Source organism: Anopheles ziemanni, chromosome 2 (genome assembly GCF_943734765.1).
Source record: "Anopheles ziemanni chromosome 2, idAnoZiCoDA_A2_x.2, whole genome shotgun sequence".
NCBI lineage: Eukaryota > Metazoa > Arthropoda > Insecta > Diptera > Culicidae > Anopheles > Anopheles ziemanni.
In genome coordinates this window covers 76,191,253-76,207,357 of record NC_080705.1, presented here as the reverse complement: position 1 = coordinate 76,207,357, position 16,105 = coordinate 76,191,253, and the positions used below count along the sequence as shown (strand labels likewise).

The following is a 16,105-nucleotide window of genomic DNA, read 5'->3' as shown; positions in this document are numbered from 1 at the left end:
ATGATGCCTTCGTTTTTGCGAGCGTAATTTGGTAAACGAACGTTAACCGTTGGTATCAAAATTTACATTCAAATTCGTTTATGACCTCACCTTCTTCATTCATACTTTGGCTTTACTGTACCAAAACTGCGATAGAAGAAGGTAATTTAATTCCGCACAAATGGTTTTAAGAAAAATTAATTAAATTTTAATTATCAGAATTAGGTCACGTGGTTGAGAATTATTTTTGCTGTGTTGCCAAACACCAAAATCAATTTGCAACAACGACGACGCTATGAAGTGACCTTCTTTTTAACTCATCTTGTTTATGGCATCTTTTGACAGCTGTTTGCAGCTAGAAAAGCACAAGATATGTTTCAAGTAGGTCAGTTAATAAATAACTCGCTTTGACATCATGACGCAATACAGAATTTTACAAATCTACGGCAAAGTTCAGCGGCATTATTCATCAATTATTTGAGGTCATCACGATTAGAAGAATCGAAAACGACGGTACCTTTCAGTTTTCTCGACGCTGTCCAATAGAAAAGGTAAACAACACTTTGGAAAAAAGCGAAAAATGGTCAAGGTGGCGACAGCAACGAGAGAGCGAGAAGGAAGTGCGCGTTGTTTTGAAACGACGGCTGCACGAGCGTTGACGTGCGGCGCTCGGAAGTTCGTGTTCAGTCGAGTGTTGGAGTTTGTGCCGTGTACGTCGCGTGAGTTCACGTTTCCCGTTCACGGACGGGTTTGGTTCGTCGCCATCCGTTTGCTTGCCGTCCGTGGAATGTAGGTTATCCAGCTGCAGCACATACTGCTCTTCTGCGGTTGGGGCTTTCGTACGCAGGGCGGAGGGTTTGGAGAATAAGCGGCACACCTGGTTGGGCGTAGGAAATGGTTTTCATTTCTTCCCCCAAAAGGTAGTTTTTCAGAGGCGCCATTTAACTGTTTGCTCTGTTGTTTTTTCGTTCACGAAAAAGGCTCCAATTGTGCTGCGGTGTGTTGACTGTTAAATAAAACCAATGGCTTTAGCAATTGTTAAAACATAAGTTTTTGTTGTAAGTGCGAATGTGATGTTACCGTAGATTGTATACGTGTCCAGTTGTGCAGTGTGTTCTTGTGGCTTTGCAACTTATCCGCGTGGCTACCCAAAAAACTCTCCCCATTCGGGAGGAACAGGTAGCTGGCCACCTTAAGCTTTTTTTATTTTTGAAGAAAAAGGCAGCAAAAGCCAACCTGATTGTCACCTCAGAAAAGTGTGAAATCGAAAAGCCCCAGCATCGGCACCGGAGAAAAATCTCGCCTGGAAGAAGAGTAGGCAAGAATAAGAGGCTCCAGTGGGGAGCCCGTTGACCACGCGAGAGTGAAGGGTCAGGCGATTGGGTGTGAGGGAGGGGGGCGCGCGCGCGTAAGTGTGAGACAGAACGTCGAATGTAGCCGTGCAAAGCGGCAAAGGTGTACGGCTCCCTGTATTCCTTTTCTATCATGGAATTGGTTTCGGAATGTCGGAATCTTGTAATCGAAGGTCCAATGCAAGTGTGCGTAGTTGTGCGGTGCTAGCGTGCTAGCGTTCCCGCGGTCGCGTGCGTTTAAAGGTGGTGTGTTGTGTTTTCGTTCTATACACAGCGCACCGCTGTGGGGAATCACTCTTCCGTTTCCAGTTCCGCGCGCAAGTGTGCGCTAGGCAAAGCGATAGGGAACCAGAAGGTTGTGAAGATCGCGGCTGGCAAATAATTGGTGCGCGTCTCTCAGCTGGAAGCAGGCCCCAACGGGTACCGGGGTAGTGGTGGTGCGGTGGTTGGGTCGAAATCGGTTTGTTTATCCGTTCATTAATGTGTCTTACCTGCGGTGCAGGCCGGCAGCTCCAGTCGCGAGCCCCATTCGTTTGGTTTGGATAAGTTCCAGCAAACCGCGAACCACGTTGCGCACCTCGCACCTACGTCATTTTTCCGCTTGAAAGTGTTTCTCGAAACGGTGAAGATCATCCGGTATGGAGTACGTCCCGTGTCTGTGAATGTCGGAGTTTTACAACGCCTGGTCAGTGCAACGGACGGAGTTTGTCCCATGAATATTCGTTTACTGTAAAAATCGGCTCACTTCAACGAAGCAGCGAAACTTACATTTCATCCAGTTTTATGTTCGGTAAGTGCACTCTGGTGATGTTTTTGGGTTCAGTTTAATTCAGATATTTTCCAGAACATTCTCGCAGACGTCAGCTACATTTCACAATATCGTAGCATTTTTTTGTGTTCGTTGCTTCTCTTCGTCGTCGTAAAGCGTCTTCATTAAAACACAGAGCAGGCGATGCTGGTACGGAAAAACGAAGAAACTTGTGACATTTTATTCAATGGCATCTTGGCAGTGGCAGCACCTGTTGTTACCGAGACGGTCCGATAGAGTTACCGAGATGAAAATTGTTCTTCATGCGTGAAAAACATGATACCGTAGCAACGGTTTGCCAGTGGTGTCCGATTAACTTCTTACTTGTCGCTATAGTTACAGTATGTAGGCATTTAGCGAGAGGGAAAAAATACTCTTTTAAATACTAACACGATTTAAGAAGCATAAGACTCATTTAAAAACATTCTGTATCCAAACGTAACGCTTTTCCCAATGTAACATGTAAATGTAAAAATCCAAAAGGGGATTCTTAGCCCAAATGATCGTTCCATCGAATGACGTGGACGTTATGGTGCACCCCCCGCACAGTGGCTCTGCGAGTGGACATTTCCATTGACTTAATATACGAAAAATTAAATAGCAAAATGCGCCTCTGGACGTAATCGTATGCCAAACAGTTTCCAGTAGGTTACGTAATTTTCTAATCAAGTCAATCATTCAACTATGTGTATGCAATGTAGTGTATTGAAGTCAATTAGCTTAGATTTTAACCTTAATTACTTGTAAAAATTATTAAAAACAATTTCATTGAAAATTACATGTTTACGATAGTTTTCTATTAAAATTATTGCGAATCGTCAACTTTAAAAAGAACTTATTATGCGTGAAAATATTACGTCTTAAAAAGTTTTCCAGTAAAAATTTTATACACTTGCATTTCTAGGAGCTACGGGTATTTAAACTTTTGTCTTCGGTTTCGATGGTCTTTTGCGGTGTTGATTCAATAGTTTGCTGATGTTCTATGACAGAACAGTTTTACTAAATATGTGACAGTTTAGAATATTAAAAAAAATCTCGCTGGAACTGCAACGGTCTAATGCTAGTACCAAAAATGCACTCTATTTATTTATTACAATTCTAATTAAAAAACATGAAAATTATTGATGTCCGACTTCCCCCCACCCACGGTTGCGCCACTGTGCGACGGTCTCTCTCTCCTCGATCCTCCGAAGATGTTCTTATCGACAGCTCCCAATCAGACCCGTTAGATGCTGTTCGCTGCCATAATTGCAGCCATTATCAGTGTCGCGGTTTGTCCCCTGGAATGGGAAGATCGTTCTAAGTCCATCTTTGCCGTAGTGGGGGGTTCTCGCCAGGGGCACGTTTTCCTCCTTTCCTATCTATATTTCCAGCCCACCTAACCCTCCTCGCCATCCATCCCCTCGGCGGGTGTGTGTTGGTGTGTCTTTGCAAACGCTAAAGTTGTACAACTTCCTGCATTAGAATGGTTAGTGGCTGTGTTGGTACGTTCATTAGAACGCATACGACCTTGTGAAGGGGTGAGAAAAGTCCGCGGGAATACGCTAATTAAAAGCCCCAACGAAAGTTCTAATGCTGACGAGTTGTTCGGGCTTGTGGTCTAACTGCGCCCAAGGAAGATCAACGCGCCATGCAAATAGGTTTGTGTTCGTATGTTCGTTCAAAACTGTGAACACACGGCGGAATATCGGTGGGAGTAACGGCGCCAGCTGCAAAAAAGTAACATAAAATATGAACCACCCGGGGACGAGGTGATAAGAAATCGAGAATTTCAACAACACGCTGAACGGAAGTGTGTCTGATTCGTCGAGCGTGCCGACTCTTGCCGACTACTTTTCATTTACAAACAGTCCAGTCTTGCAATCTGCGTTTCTCATACCCTTGTTGATTCGCGTAGAAAAGAACGCATATTTTCAATGTCACAAATGTCCATCGTTTGGAGTAATTGGTAACACTAAATAAGCGAGGTTGTTTTTGAAAGATTCGTCAAAAATAACCATTAACCTTCACATTAGTTTTTTTTTAGGGTTCATTTATTTTATGCCGAATTGTTCGCGGCTTTGCTACTCCAAACTCTGGCGCCCTCTCATACATTCCAAATCAATCGAACGAAGAGCCATTCCCGCCGTAAATGTCCGTGCGAATAAAATTAATGGATCTAGTCCATTTATGTTAATCACTCGAAAGACCTTCGCTGAAAGTGCTTCAAATCCGGGGGAACTACGCTACGGGGGAGCGTAGATGGAGAAGCCATTTAGCAAATGCATTTGAAGGACAGTTTTTCCGAAAATAGTGTTGCAAACGATTACTTTCTGTGTACCCATGTATTTTTGTATATTTTTTGTTGTAATTAGAAAGAAAATGACGGACGATCTTATTTTTACTTAACCTCAACCAAAATTTAATGGTTTCGAAATATCAATCAACCTTTGAAAAAAGAAGGATTTATTGCGAAAAACCGGCTAAGCGATATTGGTACCCTTTTAGTAAGTCAATACAAATAGATGAAGGTAGTAGAAGAGACGACAAAAGTATCCACTTGGAAATCAAATCCAGATAATCCTCCACGACGCTGAATCCATCGTTTAACTCGCCATTCGATGAGTCCTTGAGCGTCTGGTCTTGGTTCAAGTTGATTTGTTCTGTTTGGAAGCTGAACGCAGTGACAGCAGTAGGGTAAGAAAGGAAAATATCCGGGTTCGGTATTGTTTAAAATAAAAAAAAGCTTACGTTTTTGATCGATCCGGCGTTTGGTAGCTTTCCATTCTGGTTGGGTTCTTCAGGATCGAAGGGTCGTGCATTCTCGTTTGTTGTTGTTAAATGAATTTTCAACCCCAAAGCCCTGTAGGGCAGATGATTTTATTAACTTTTCCCAGTTTCGGTCCCCGAGACCAAGGGATGTATACCAACTCAATCCTAACATTTTCCCCCGACCTTCGGGCTACACGAGCAACCCGATACAAACGATGATAAACCGGATGATGGATACGTTTCCTGCGTTTGCTTTTTTTTTCCTCCGGCAAAGCCCAGTGGGTAGCTTTCGGATGGTTGTAAATTAATGTTGCACCGTGAAGATCTAATTTGAAGCAGAATCTGTCATGAAGTCACAAATCCTTGCTCGAAAGAGGATGGAAATACACAATTCGTCATCTTGGGTCATCTTTGTGTAAGATAATGAAACCTAAAGGCAAATATCTTCGTCCAAAACCTTCTCGGAATTGTGTCCTCCGTTTTTGTGCTGTAAAGAAAATTAAAATTTCCGTCAGCGGATCATTAATTTAAGTGTCAAAATTTTCTTTGAAATGGCTTACGAACAAAAAAAACCAAAGAGATTGGAAACATTCTACACGGCTCTTGGGTGGATCGGTGTCATCCAGTGTCATTCTTTTGGCGGGGAACTCCCGCGACATGAATCCCCACTCCCGTCGTTACTTTGTCCTCCTTGGAGCGAGGCAACGACCTCGCCCAATTCTTTCTGCACAACATGTCGCCAGTTTGTGTGTGTGCTTCGTGGGACGGGAGAAAATGGTTCCTTTCACTCATTTGGAAACAAATTAACTGGTATGCCTTTGTGCCAAATTGAAAAATATCTTCCACGCACCGCGAGATGAATGTTTCGACGACGTCCTCCGTCGGATGAAGAATGCCCGTGTCCGCCGGACACTTGTGCATTTGGTGCAGTATCCAAAATGGTGCCATCAACCATCAACAAAGCCCGTTGTCATATAAATGTTCCACGCAAAAACTTTCATCAGACACTTGGTGTTCCGCTTTTATTACCAACCTCATCTACCTTTTCGAACCGATGCTCAGCTTTGCGGGTTGATGACTGTTTTACCCAACGCTAATGGACTCGCCCCGTTCTTCTGTGTGTGTTTTCGCTCCCTGCCATGGCAACGACCGTGTCGTGTCCCCGTCGGTCGTATTCGTGGTCGCGCCGCTGACCTGTTGACTGTCTCGTTAGCAATACAGCCCGTCGTTCAACAGATGATAGATTTTGGAATTTAGAACAAGCGCCAACTAGCAGCACGTCCAACAACACAGCGAGGCCGCCCGTCATCGTCTTTATATGTTGTCGTCGTCGTCGTCGTCGTCGTTGTCGTGCTTTGCACTGAAAAACAGTACGGCGGGCAAACAAACAAACCGAACATTAGCCGCGAGGAAAAAACAAACGCACTGAAACGTAGCTGTGCAAAGTCGGAAAAAGATGAGCTGTACAGTAGAGAGGAAACGAGACACATTGCGCTGCCGGGAAACGTCCGAAGAGACCGACCGGGTTTGGGCCGTTTGTGACGCAGGCTCCAGGAGCATCTGATGCTAACCGTAGTAAGAACAGAAACAGATGGCTAAAAATGGTGGCTTTATCGTCGGAGCCTCTTTAGCTCAGTTGGCAGAGCGCTGGTCTTGTAAACCAGCGGTCGTGAGTTCGATTCTCACAGGAGGCAGTAGAGAATGCGCTGGAAATGGGGGAGAAGTAATTTCTCCCCCGAGACAAGCACGTATTTTATTACTCGAAAATAATTTGACTTGTTTGCATGGGAATTGAAAAGGTGGCTTTTTACCCTGTTATTATCATTTAACATTCTTTAACACTAAAAGTGTGTTTAGAATTCTTTAAAGTAGCTCGGATTCTATGCAACACTGTTACGTAAAAAGTTTAATTATTCCATCATTCTGTAATGAATACCTAACACGAAAGGAAATTCATTATTCAAACCATCGCCACCGTGTAAAGTTTTCTCTATCAGCCAGCAGGAAAAGGGAAGATTGCCCTTTGTTGTTGTACCTCATTTTCCCGACCCTCGCGGCAAGCAAAAGAAGCAGCTTGCAGGCAATTAAAATGCATAATTTAAAACTACCCTTTCCCCGCCGTGGACCTTAACGGTTCTACATTGTTTAACGTACCTCGTAGTCGACTGTAAACCGCCTCGCTTGGAGGGAAACGAAAGGATTCAAATTTTCAGAATCAAATTATTAGTATGCACGCCGGCTGTTGTTTTAAAATTGAAAAGAAAAGCCACATAAATCAACCTCCAAGTATTTGTTTCGGAGTTATCCTTTTCTTTAAACGTAAGGACTATAACTTCCAAGGTTTTTTTTTCGTTGCGTGCACTACTAAACGAAATCAATTCGATCGTAACGAAAACAACCTGACTTGCGGAAAGTCCTCCGTTGAAATTAATGTGTGCACATAATTTTGACCCTCCACAGATTCTTTCAACACCACAAAAGCACCGGCGCAAGGTTTAGGACTGTTTGTGTGTGTGTGTCTGTGTTGCCCCGGAAAAAGATATGTTTTCCACGATCGGGGGAATTCGTTTTTCACCCAATAGTATCTTACCCACCAGTGGGAAAGAAAAACGGAAAAGGAATGAGCAAACTAACTCCTGCATTTTTCTTGTTCCATTTTGTGGGTGGGAATGAATTTAGGGTTTGTTTTGCTTCGGCTCGAAGGAAAAGAAAAATCTCCAGTCTCCCCCGTTCGCAAAGGTAAGCCGCTGAGATTCGTCTGGGTCTGGGGCTATTTGGGCGAACATGGCTCGAAATTAGGAGAGTTTAAAAAAAAAAAAAGACAGCGCGTATCGCGAAAAGCCAAGAACTTCTCATAAATTGGAACCGCATCGGACCGGGTTTTCCCCGCTCGCGCATACTTTCATCTCGACTACACACTGCCCTTGGTATGGGATGGGACGAAACGAGGGACTGGTGCAGCAACCTGGAGTGGAAACACGGTCCCGAAATTGAATCCAGCTCGGTAGGTGTGCGTTTGCTCGATTCGCGAGTTGGGTTCGTTTGGATCGCTTGTTTGTTTATTTATTTATCGATAAGCAGCGGCATTTCGAGAGCGGTCCTTTGGCGGGGTCGGTTTGCGCGGGAACCGGCTGGGTTGGTTTCCAGGCGGGGGCAAATGTTAAGTGTACATATGCTGAGGCGAAAACCGGGTAAAAAACCTTCAAAATGTTCTGTGGGGATTTTTTTTTCCTTCGTCATCAGTATTTCATGTAGCAAGCAAATGAAAATCAAATAGCACAACGAGCCCCGGAAGGAAGGCTTACATTTTTACCCGCTTTGGTTTGCATTTGCTTCCGCCTAGATAAATTTGACTAGAAAAAGTAATCCCTTGTCACGTTCTACGAATTGATTTGACACGAAATACTGGAAAAAGGCGATCGGGCTGATGTGTCTAACGGAACACATAATGCCTTCCTAACGAGTAAGCAAATTAAATAAAACAAATTTACAAATGTATAAATCATGACATTTCGCCAAGCAAATGTGCCTTAAGATTCAGTAACGCTGTTTTGATTACCCAAGATATCAAAATCAAACTAAAACGAAGCAGAACGCGATGATTCAGGTCAAATTCCAAGAAAACGGTAGGAGTTGGATGCCGAATTTGCTTTCCCATAAATCTACTCGCTTTCGATTACTCTTACTTTCAAAAGATTTAGAGAAGCCGCATCGAGGACGAGCGAAGAAACGGTTTGTAGGCTGCTGGCCTTGCCTTTTGGACCGAGGGAATTAATCATAGATGAGTAGTTTCAAGGCAGACTATGCGGAGGCGACGGACGACGCTCGTTGCCGGGGCGTTACTGGCCTCCAAGAATACGTGATTGGAATATCGGAGTGTGCGCTTGTGGCCACAAATCATCTCAATTTTGTAACGATAGAAAGCGAACGCGATGGCACTAGCAAAAAGGGATGAAACCGGCCGGGCTGTGTGGACCTTATGGAAAGGACGATCCAGTCGACGAAACTCCCACACGAAAAAGGCTAGTGGCAGTCGAGGGCTGTAATGAATGGCAACCGATCGGTGGGACGCACGACATTTTGTGCCATTTTTAACCCCGGTAAATTCAAATAAATCATACCACGCGCCAATGTTCCCACCCGAACGAACCGATCGGCAGGTGGATTTAGCGCTACTGGTAGTGGATTATGTTGCGGTCCGCTTTTCTCCCCCGGGGGCATAAATTTCCGAGACGTTTGTTGTGTCAGCAGATTGTTGGCGGATGATAAAACAATAATGGCCATCCATCAAAAAGCCGCCCGTCGACGCACCCGGTATCTTTGTTTGATGAAGCTATCTTGTTTATCAACCGTGACCGGGCGGACGGTAGCTTTCAACGAGGGCAATCAACTGCATGTTGACAACCCAATCATCCCTGCCAGCGTAGCACCAGTCGACTATTTTGTCGGAGCATATTTGAACGAATCGCCGAAACATTACGATGGTCATATTTTCCTAAAATTCTCGAGAGTTTTTAAGAGCCCTCTCGAAGCAAATGAGAAAGCTGCCGACACACCGAGCGGAATTTCTAACGAAAGCATAACGAAAACTTAAGCAAAACCATAACCATCGCCCAACGCCATCGCCGTAATCAGCTAAATTTAAATCTGGCCATGTTGGGGCAGGAAATGGAGGAATTTATGCTACGAAGCATCTTTTGCTCGAGAGGTGCTCTGTCCGTAATAAGTGAAAATAAGGAAAGCAAGAATGTTTTCTGGGCTGGTGGGTAGAAAGAGAAAACTTCTCACGAATGCAAATAGCATGCGAAAATGGAAATTTTCTCCGGGGCTTTCTAGAATACCTCAGCAGTAGAAATGCTTTTGAAGCGATGTGAATGTCACTACCTATTGCAAACATCTTAACACGATGGAAGAAGAGAACTACGTTGCGGTATGCATGAACATAAGATTTTCATTTTTATCTTACTTTTAAATATTTTATATTTTATCATAAATATTTTACGAACGTTAGTTGAAGATTTCTGCACCAACTGCCATAGCAACTTTTCAGTAGAGTAAAGTAGAATATTACCCTTGTTTTCAGCCTCACAAACTTTACTGAGTTTCCAAAAAAAAAAGCTCAATTTTCTTTGGTTTTGACGGACGTATTGTTACTAGCTCCTGCTGGAGCATTTGCATCTTTACAAAAGGTGGAGGGAATGGCTTGGTTTAATAGCCACAAAGAAACACTTTTCTGATCCTTTGCAGCATATTACAACCATGCCCTTTTCTTGACGGCTCACAAAGCAGGGTGGAAGTGAAAGAAAACTCCTGATGTTTCCTGACAAAGTCATTCTTTCGAAAGAATTAACGTCGGCCCGATGATACTTGGCATATACCGCAAGGTGAGGAAATGTTTGGCTTTTAATGTTTGCAAGCTCTGTCTTTTCCAATGTGGATTTTCTGGTACTCGTTTTTGAGTTATCGTTTGGCTTTTTACTGTTCTACTTTTCTTTGTTTAGCTTTTCTATTTTTTAAGCAATAAATTGAAATGAGTTATTTTTTTAATTTTAAACAAATTGAACGCTCTTGATGCTATGTTGAAATAGTTTTCATTGTTTATTATTAAAAGCGGATGATGGAAATTGTTTTGCAGACACTTCAGAGGCCAAAAACCGAACACAAGATCTATAGTTGCTGTTGCTTCGTAATTAAAAACACCATTCCAATATCAGTTTCATCACCTTGAGTTTGTTTGTTGCAAAGTTGGGCCTACGCTGGGAAGGGAAAGCTACGTGATAATGTAACTTACGGGTGTGAACGATGAACCTCGTAGGACCAATGACGCTAATGCTCGTCCCCAGGTCGCAGCACCAGGCACGCACTCTAACAACTAGCCCACCACGAGGCCATTCTGCCGACTCCCAGTAGAGTACTTTTGCTTTCCCCGAACCCCGTGTGGTACGTGGTCCGGGTCCGATTCGGCTTCCGTGAGGCTCACTCCTTCCTGTGGTTACGTAACCACGCTGCGATTTGACCCGTCGTTGTGTGTGAGAGAAAACTCCTGATGTGTGACTTCCTTTTTTCGGGTGATGGTTGCCTGTTGGAAAATCGGTTGGAACGAGCCGGAAGCCGACATCCTGCTAGGGTGTTCTCGATGTGTAACAAATGGTCTACCAAGTTCTGCGTCGTTGTTCCATTAGGATCATCACTGGAGAAATTCCAAAACTCCATCACGAACAAGGTGTGATCGAGTCAGTGACTAATGGACACACTGCTGGAGCAACCTTGTCGAAATACCGAGAGTATAATTATGTCTCCAGAGGAGGTATCAAATCCCAGTTGTGGTTACGGACGTTGGCCTCCACTGAACCAGGACAACAGATACCTCCAGTTAAAAGCGGCAATCGCTCTAGAGCTCTCACACAAATCACCCAACGAAAGCGTGCTATCGGAACTAGTCCAGCAGCAAGAATCGGTGAAAGTACAATGGCAATCAGTGCTGGTGAAGTATGATTGCGCCATGCCTCAGCCCTAAGTTCCACACTGTTCTATTTCTGCAATGCACAGCTTATAGCCGATTACTTTGGCCATATCAGAAGCACAACAGCATTTGATGCAGCAAGTGCAGAATATGCAACACCCGACCGTAGCCACGGAAATACGAGTTGAGAAAGCAACTACAACGACACACACTCCGTGCCGGGCGGACCGTGATAGGCACCAGTGTGTTGTAACATCCTCCCGCGTGTATGTGTGTGTATGTTTGTTGGTAACATAATCTCCTTTTTTCCAGCACCAAACGAACGGCACCGGCCAACTCCCTTGCTGGGTATTAGGTGTTTGTTCGCAGCCGCATTTCGTTGGCAACATTGTGCGCCAACTTAGGCAACTGGGGCGAGGGTTAGCACAGGAGCGTGTTGCGGAGGGCAGGAAGGTGGAGAATTGCAACTGAACGTAACGTCGCATAAATGCGGAAACCGTACGGAAATGCCAATTAGGTATAGGCAAATGATTGTGAAACACATTTTCTATACCTCTTTTCACATCGCAGTCCCTGGGAACAAATTCTATGGTCGGGAAAGCAAGAAAGGAACGGTTTTCGTTCGTTCGCCTCGTCCATGCTTGTCTAAGTTGTGTTTTTTTGTATTAACCATATTTATGCAACGCCTTTCGCATCATAATAGGACCTTCACTACCCATAACCATCCGACAGTAAGGAAGGAAATAAGCGCCGGCCGGTGTTCGTTGAAAACTGTTTGCCATTATTCTTCTGTTCGTCTTCGCTCTTGCTACCCCTCTCAATCAACCTTAAACTCGGAGCAAACTGGGTTACGGAACCGGACAACTTCCCTGACAGCGGGAGGTGAGAGTCTGTCAGGCAAGTAACAAGTTTATGTTGACTTCAACTCCATTTTTTCGCTCCACAAACTCTATCAAGAACAGTTTTCTTCCCCCGTTTGGTTGATTCACGGTTCAGTTATACAACGTTCATCCTCCACCTCCTTGGGAGGTTCAAGTGCGCCCGGAATAATTCATAGGACCTTTAACGCACACCATTTCGAAGGGGAGCCGCGCGCTGCCAATTGGATCGTAAACGGGTTTATTGGCCAATGACGAGCCCGGGATGGTTGCCGGGCCAATTGCCACCGGCGAATGGCAATAAATGAAAAATACTCGACGTGGCACGCGTCCAGCGAAAAACCGCAACCCTACCCCCAAGCCCCTGTATGTTGTTTGTAAAACATTTCATTTCGTTTCATTTCATTTGCCAACCTCGAATCATGGTCGGGAAATGGCTGTCTGGTTCCGGGTAGCGTTTCAAAGTCGGGCACCAGGCGTCTCCATTTGGCGTCGGGCCGGTATCAAGTTTCTCCCGGAGCGACCCCCGGGGAGGAAAAACTCGCTTTATCGATTTCTTCTGAAATATCTTGCCCTACCAAAGCGGGTTGTTTCCGCGTGAAGGTCGCGTGGGAGAAGCTGGGCACATACTCCGTGACGTCCTCGAACGAAGCTCAAAAATAAGCATTCCATAATAGATATACTTAAAAATATTAACGTAAATATAAACATTTTTACGCGTCCTTTCAATGTTATCCAATATTTGGATCTTTTTTTTCTAAATGAACTTTTAAAGCCGATAAGAAATTGTTTCAAGTTTAATTAAATTAAATTGTTTCAGTGTTCATATTATTTGCAGGAAGTAAAGTAAATCCCACAAAATAATGTTCATAAAAAGTGTACAAAATGTTGTCATCAACCTTAAACATTGTGAAAGTTATGAAAAGTAATTTGAAACAACTTGTTACTTTTCATTGAACGATGCATAGGTGTAAAGAAAACTTTCCTTTTTTTGCGGATACAAAATTTTAACGAGTTGTCTAAATTTTAAACAGCAAAAACAAGATGTTCCATAAATACAATTTAACTCGTTAAAAGGCGTATTCATTACAAGTTAATTGGCAGTACTATATTTTTGAGAAGCTCTGAGTCCAACTAGTCGAAATATATTTAGACATCCTGGAATACTTTTCAAAGCAGTTGTAGGTTATTTCAAATTTGTTCAGTAAAAATAATATTCAGTTGAAATAATCAATACTTTGTTCCTTTCAAGGTTCTAATTGTCTTACGCTCGCGAAGTGAATTCATTTAAAAAATGATGTTAAAAATGTCGCTTATTTTGTTTAAAATATTTTAATATAGCACAAATTATGGATACCACAAGAAGCACAATTCTTTTAACCAATTTTTTTTCACCATTTCCCTAGCTGCATCTGAGAGGGAAGATAAACTAGATGCTCAGTTCGTTGTACTATCGATCGTTGGAACTAGCTGACGGTATATAGCGGTTCTACTGAACGTAGGAATAGCTTTCGGCGAACCGGTGAATTGATTAGCACAATCACGTTCAATTGGCTCCTCCGCCGGGTTGTTCCCCGCCAAAACCCCGACATGATGTCATGCTGCGTGCTCCAGTGTGTGTGCGTGTGTCCGCGTGTTAGTACTACTGGATGGATGCCTGGTGGCAACATGTTTATTTTCTCCCATCCGACCGTCCCCTTGACATCTCCCGCTCCAAGAAATGGTGCGAGGATTTGTTCGCTTCTTGGCTCCAAAGAAAAACCACCCGTTATCCCAGCTCCAATCGGTTGTCTATTTTGGAGTTCGATTTTGACTCACCTCTGTCTGGTACCGCCACCCAAAACAATACCCGGGGAGTACACTCGCGTACGGAACACGTTCTTCTCACATGGGTGGTTTTTTTTCGTTTCGAAGAAGAAGGGATGCTGCAAACACCCGCGTTACATTAACTTTTACTCTCGATTATGTTTACAACAGCATCTCGGGTTCGATCGGGACCATAGGTTCGCGGGAGATTATTCAGTTCAGGGATTAGGCATAACAAAAAGGGAGGCTATTTTCCACACACCGAGTTTGGGACTGATCGTGGAAAATTCAATCCCCTTCCAGTAACACGGGAGATCGCGTACTTTTCTTCACATAAGAAAAAGCAAAGTATCGTTCGCCAATCGGGATTGGGTTTCATGGACCTCCGATTGGAAATGCTCTGGAATCGTTAATGGTATCGAATTGAAATCAATCAAGATATTTATGGCTTCTTTTTTCTTCCCTCCTCGTAATCCGATCGAAATCCAGTTTCGGTTTGCGAATGTTTATGTAGATTTCACTCGATCACTCGATCCATTTCAAGCATCAGAAAAGGAAGTGGGTGTCGTTTACAGCAGGAAGCCAGAACTTGCCGATGGTGATTTATATGAATCTCAATACCGGTGGCCGGTGTTTCATTTTCCTCGCGCGTATGTATTAAGTACATTGCAAAACCGATCATCTCATGTCCCTGCGTAGGTTTTGATTTTACATTTAGCTTAGACCCGAGCGTGTCATGCGCATCTCATTAGCGATCATTATCTGCGTCGTAAGATGCACCTTGAAAGGTGTTGATGGGGCGCAAGGGAACCGCGATTGCTTCGCCAATGCCTTTGCCAGTTTTCTCATCAGCTTGGTTTATTTGTTTTGAATGTTGTGCCTTTGCATCTAGGCGAAGCTGGTGCGGGTGATGAGATTTTATTTATTTAAACTAACTCATTCGATGCACGAAACGCACACAGGTTCGCCCCGATCGCGAGTGCAATATCGGTATATAAATGTTCTAGCTCTGTGTGCTCGATTTGCTAAGCCTGATGAAGTCTATTGTGGGCTTGAAAAAATGAATATATTTATACTTGAATTTATTCTGCTCGATTTGGCGTAGGAAGCTAATAAACTAGCTTATTATTCTTATTCCCCACGAGCAGTTATAAATGGAGTCCATAATGTTGCCACGGAAAAATATCTCCTTAAAAAAAAGAAAGGCATACTCTTGGCGCCCCCCTCGAGGGGATAAACCGTTCCACGGAGGATGAATAATACCCGTTCGCTGGCTGAGGCAAATTTGTACCAAAAATTTATAGCACAATATTTCGTGGGCGAAAGGGAAATGAAACACATGCTCTAAAAGCGGCCCCCAAACGCCGATGGCAAATCGAGACCCCCCGCTCTTCCCTGGGCAGCAGGAGAGGGGGGTCTAGGCCAGCAATTGGTCTCCATTTAATCGCCATTTGATCCGTGCGCTCGGGAGACGGCGAGTGCATGGTTTTGCAATTACAGCTAAATGGTTTCCGCTTGCCTGTCGGGAGATACTTCCCGCCGCATCCGGATCGAAGCTCCCATCGGTGGACCCGTTCGGGGGAAAAGACGATAGAACACAGACCGACTAACAGACTGGTCATTGCGATGCAATTTTCTGTCCCGCTTCGCTCCGTTCGTCGCCGTTCCGGTTTGGGTGCAATTTTCATTTCACGACTTTTGTTTTTCGCCAACGCTGACTTCCCTCGTTGGTGAAGGTGACAAGTGGTTCTTCGCCGATTGACACTGCAACGAACACCAGAGGCCTGGGGCCCTTGTGGCCTCCCACAGCTTCACACCGAACCGTTTATGGTTTTTCTTCGAAACTTCGTTGGAATGGATGCGCTCTTAGTCATGCACAAAGTTGTTGGATATATTTTTTACTAAATTTTCCACCCCTTTCTTTTTCCGTTCCAGATGTTCGACCGCTTGAAACAACCGCCAGCCAAAGGGTCTGGCGTGAAGCTTTAAGAGACGAGAGGTGGAAGGCAAACGCTCGAGAGCAGCGCATCAGCATCACAAACGGAAAAGCTAGGTTAAGTGTGGGGAA

The 16,105-nt window shown here is 44.1% G+C and overlaps 1 long non-coding RNA gene and 1 other non-coding gene across 2 annotated transcripts; both read left to right on the top strand.

Annotated features, from left to right (window-relative positions):
• Positions 1 to 674: 674 nt before the first annotated feature.
• LOC131282309 (uncharacterized) lies at positions 675 to 16,084 on the top strand. The gene is made up of 3 exons (XR_009188663.1): positions 675 to 768; positions 1,834 to 2,121; positions 15,973 to 16,084. It is a non-coding gene; the product is annotated as an uncharacterized LOC131282309 (long non-coding RNA).
• Positions 6,512 to 6,584, top strand: Trnat-ugu (transfer RNA threonine (anticodon UGU)). Its single transcript has one exon. It is a non-coding gene; the product is annotated as a tRNA-Thr (tRNA).
• Positions 16,085 to 16,105: the final 21 nt, after the last annotated feature.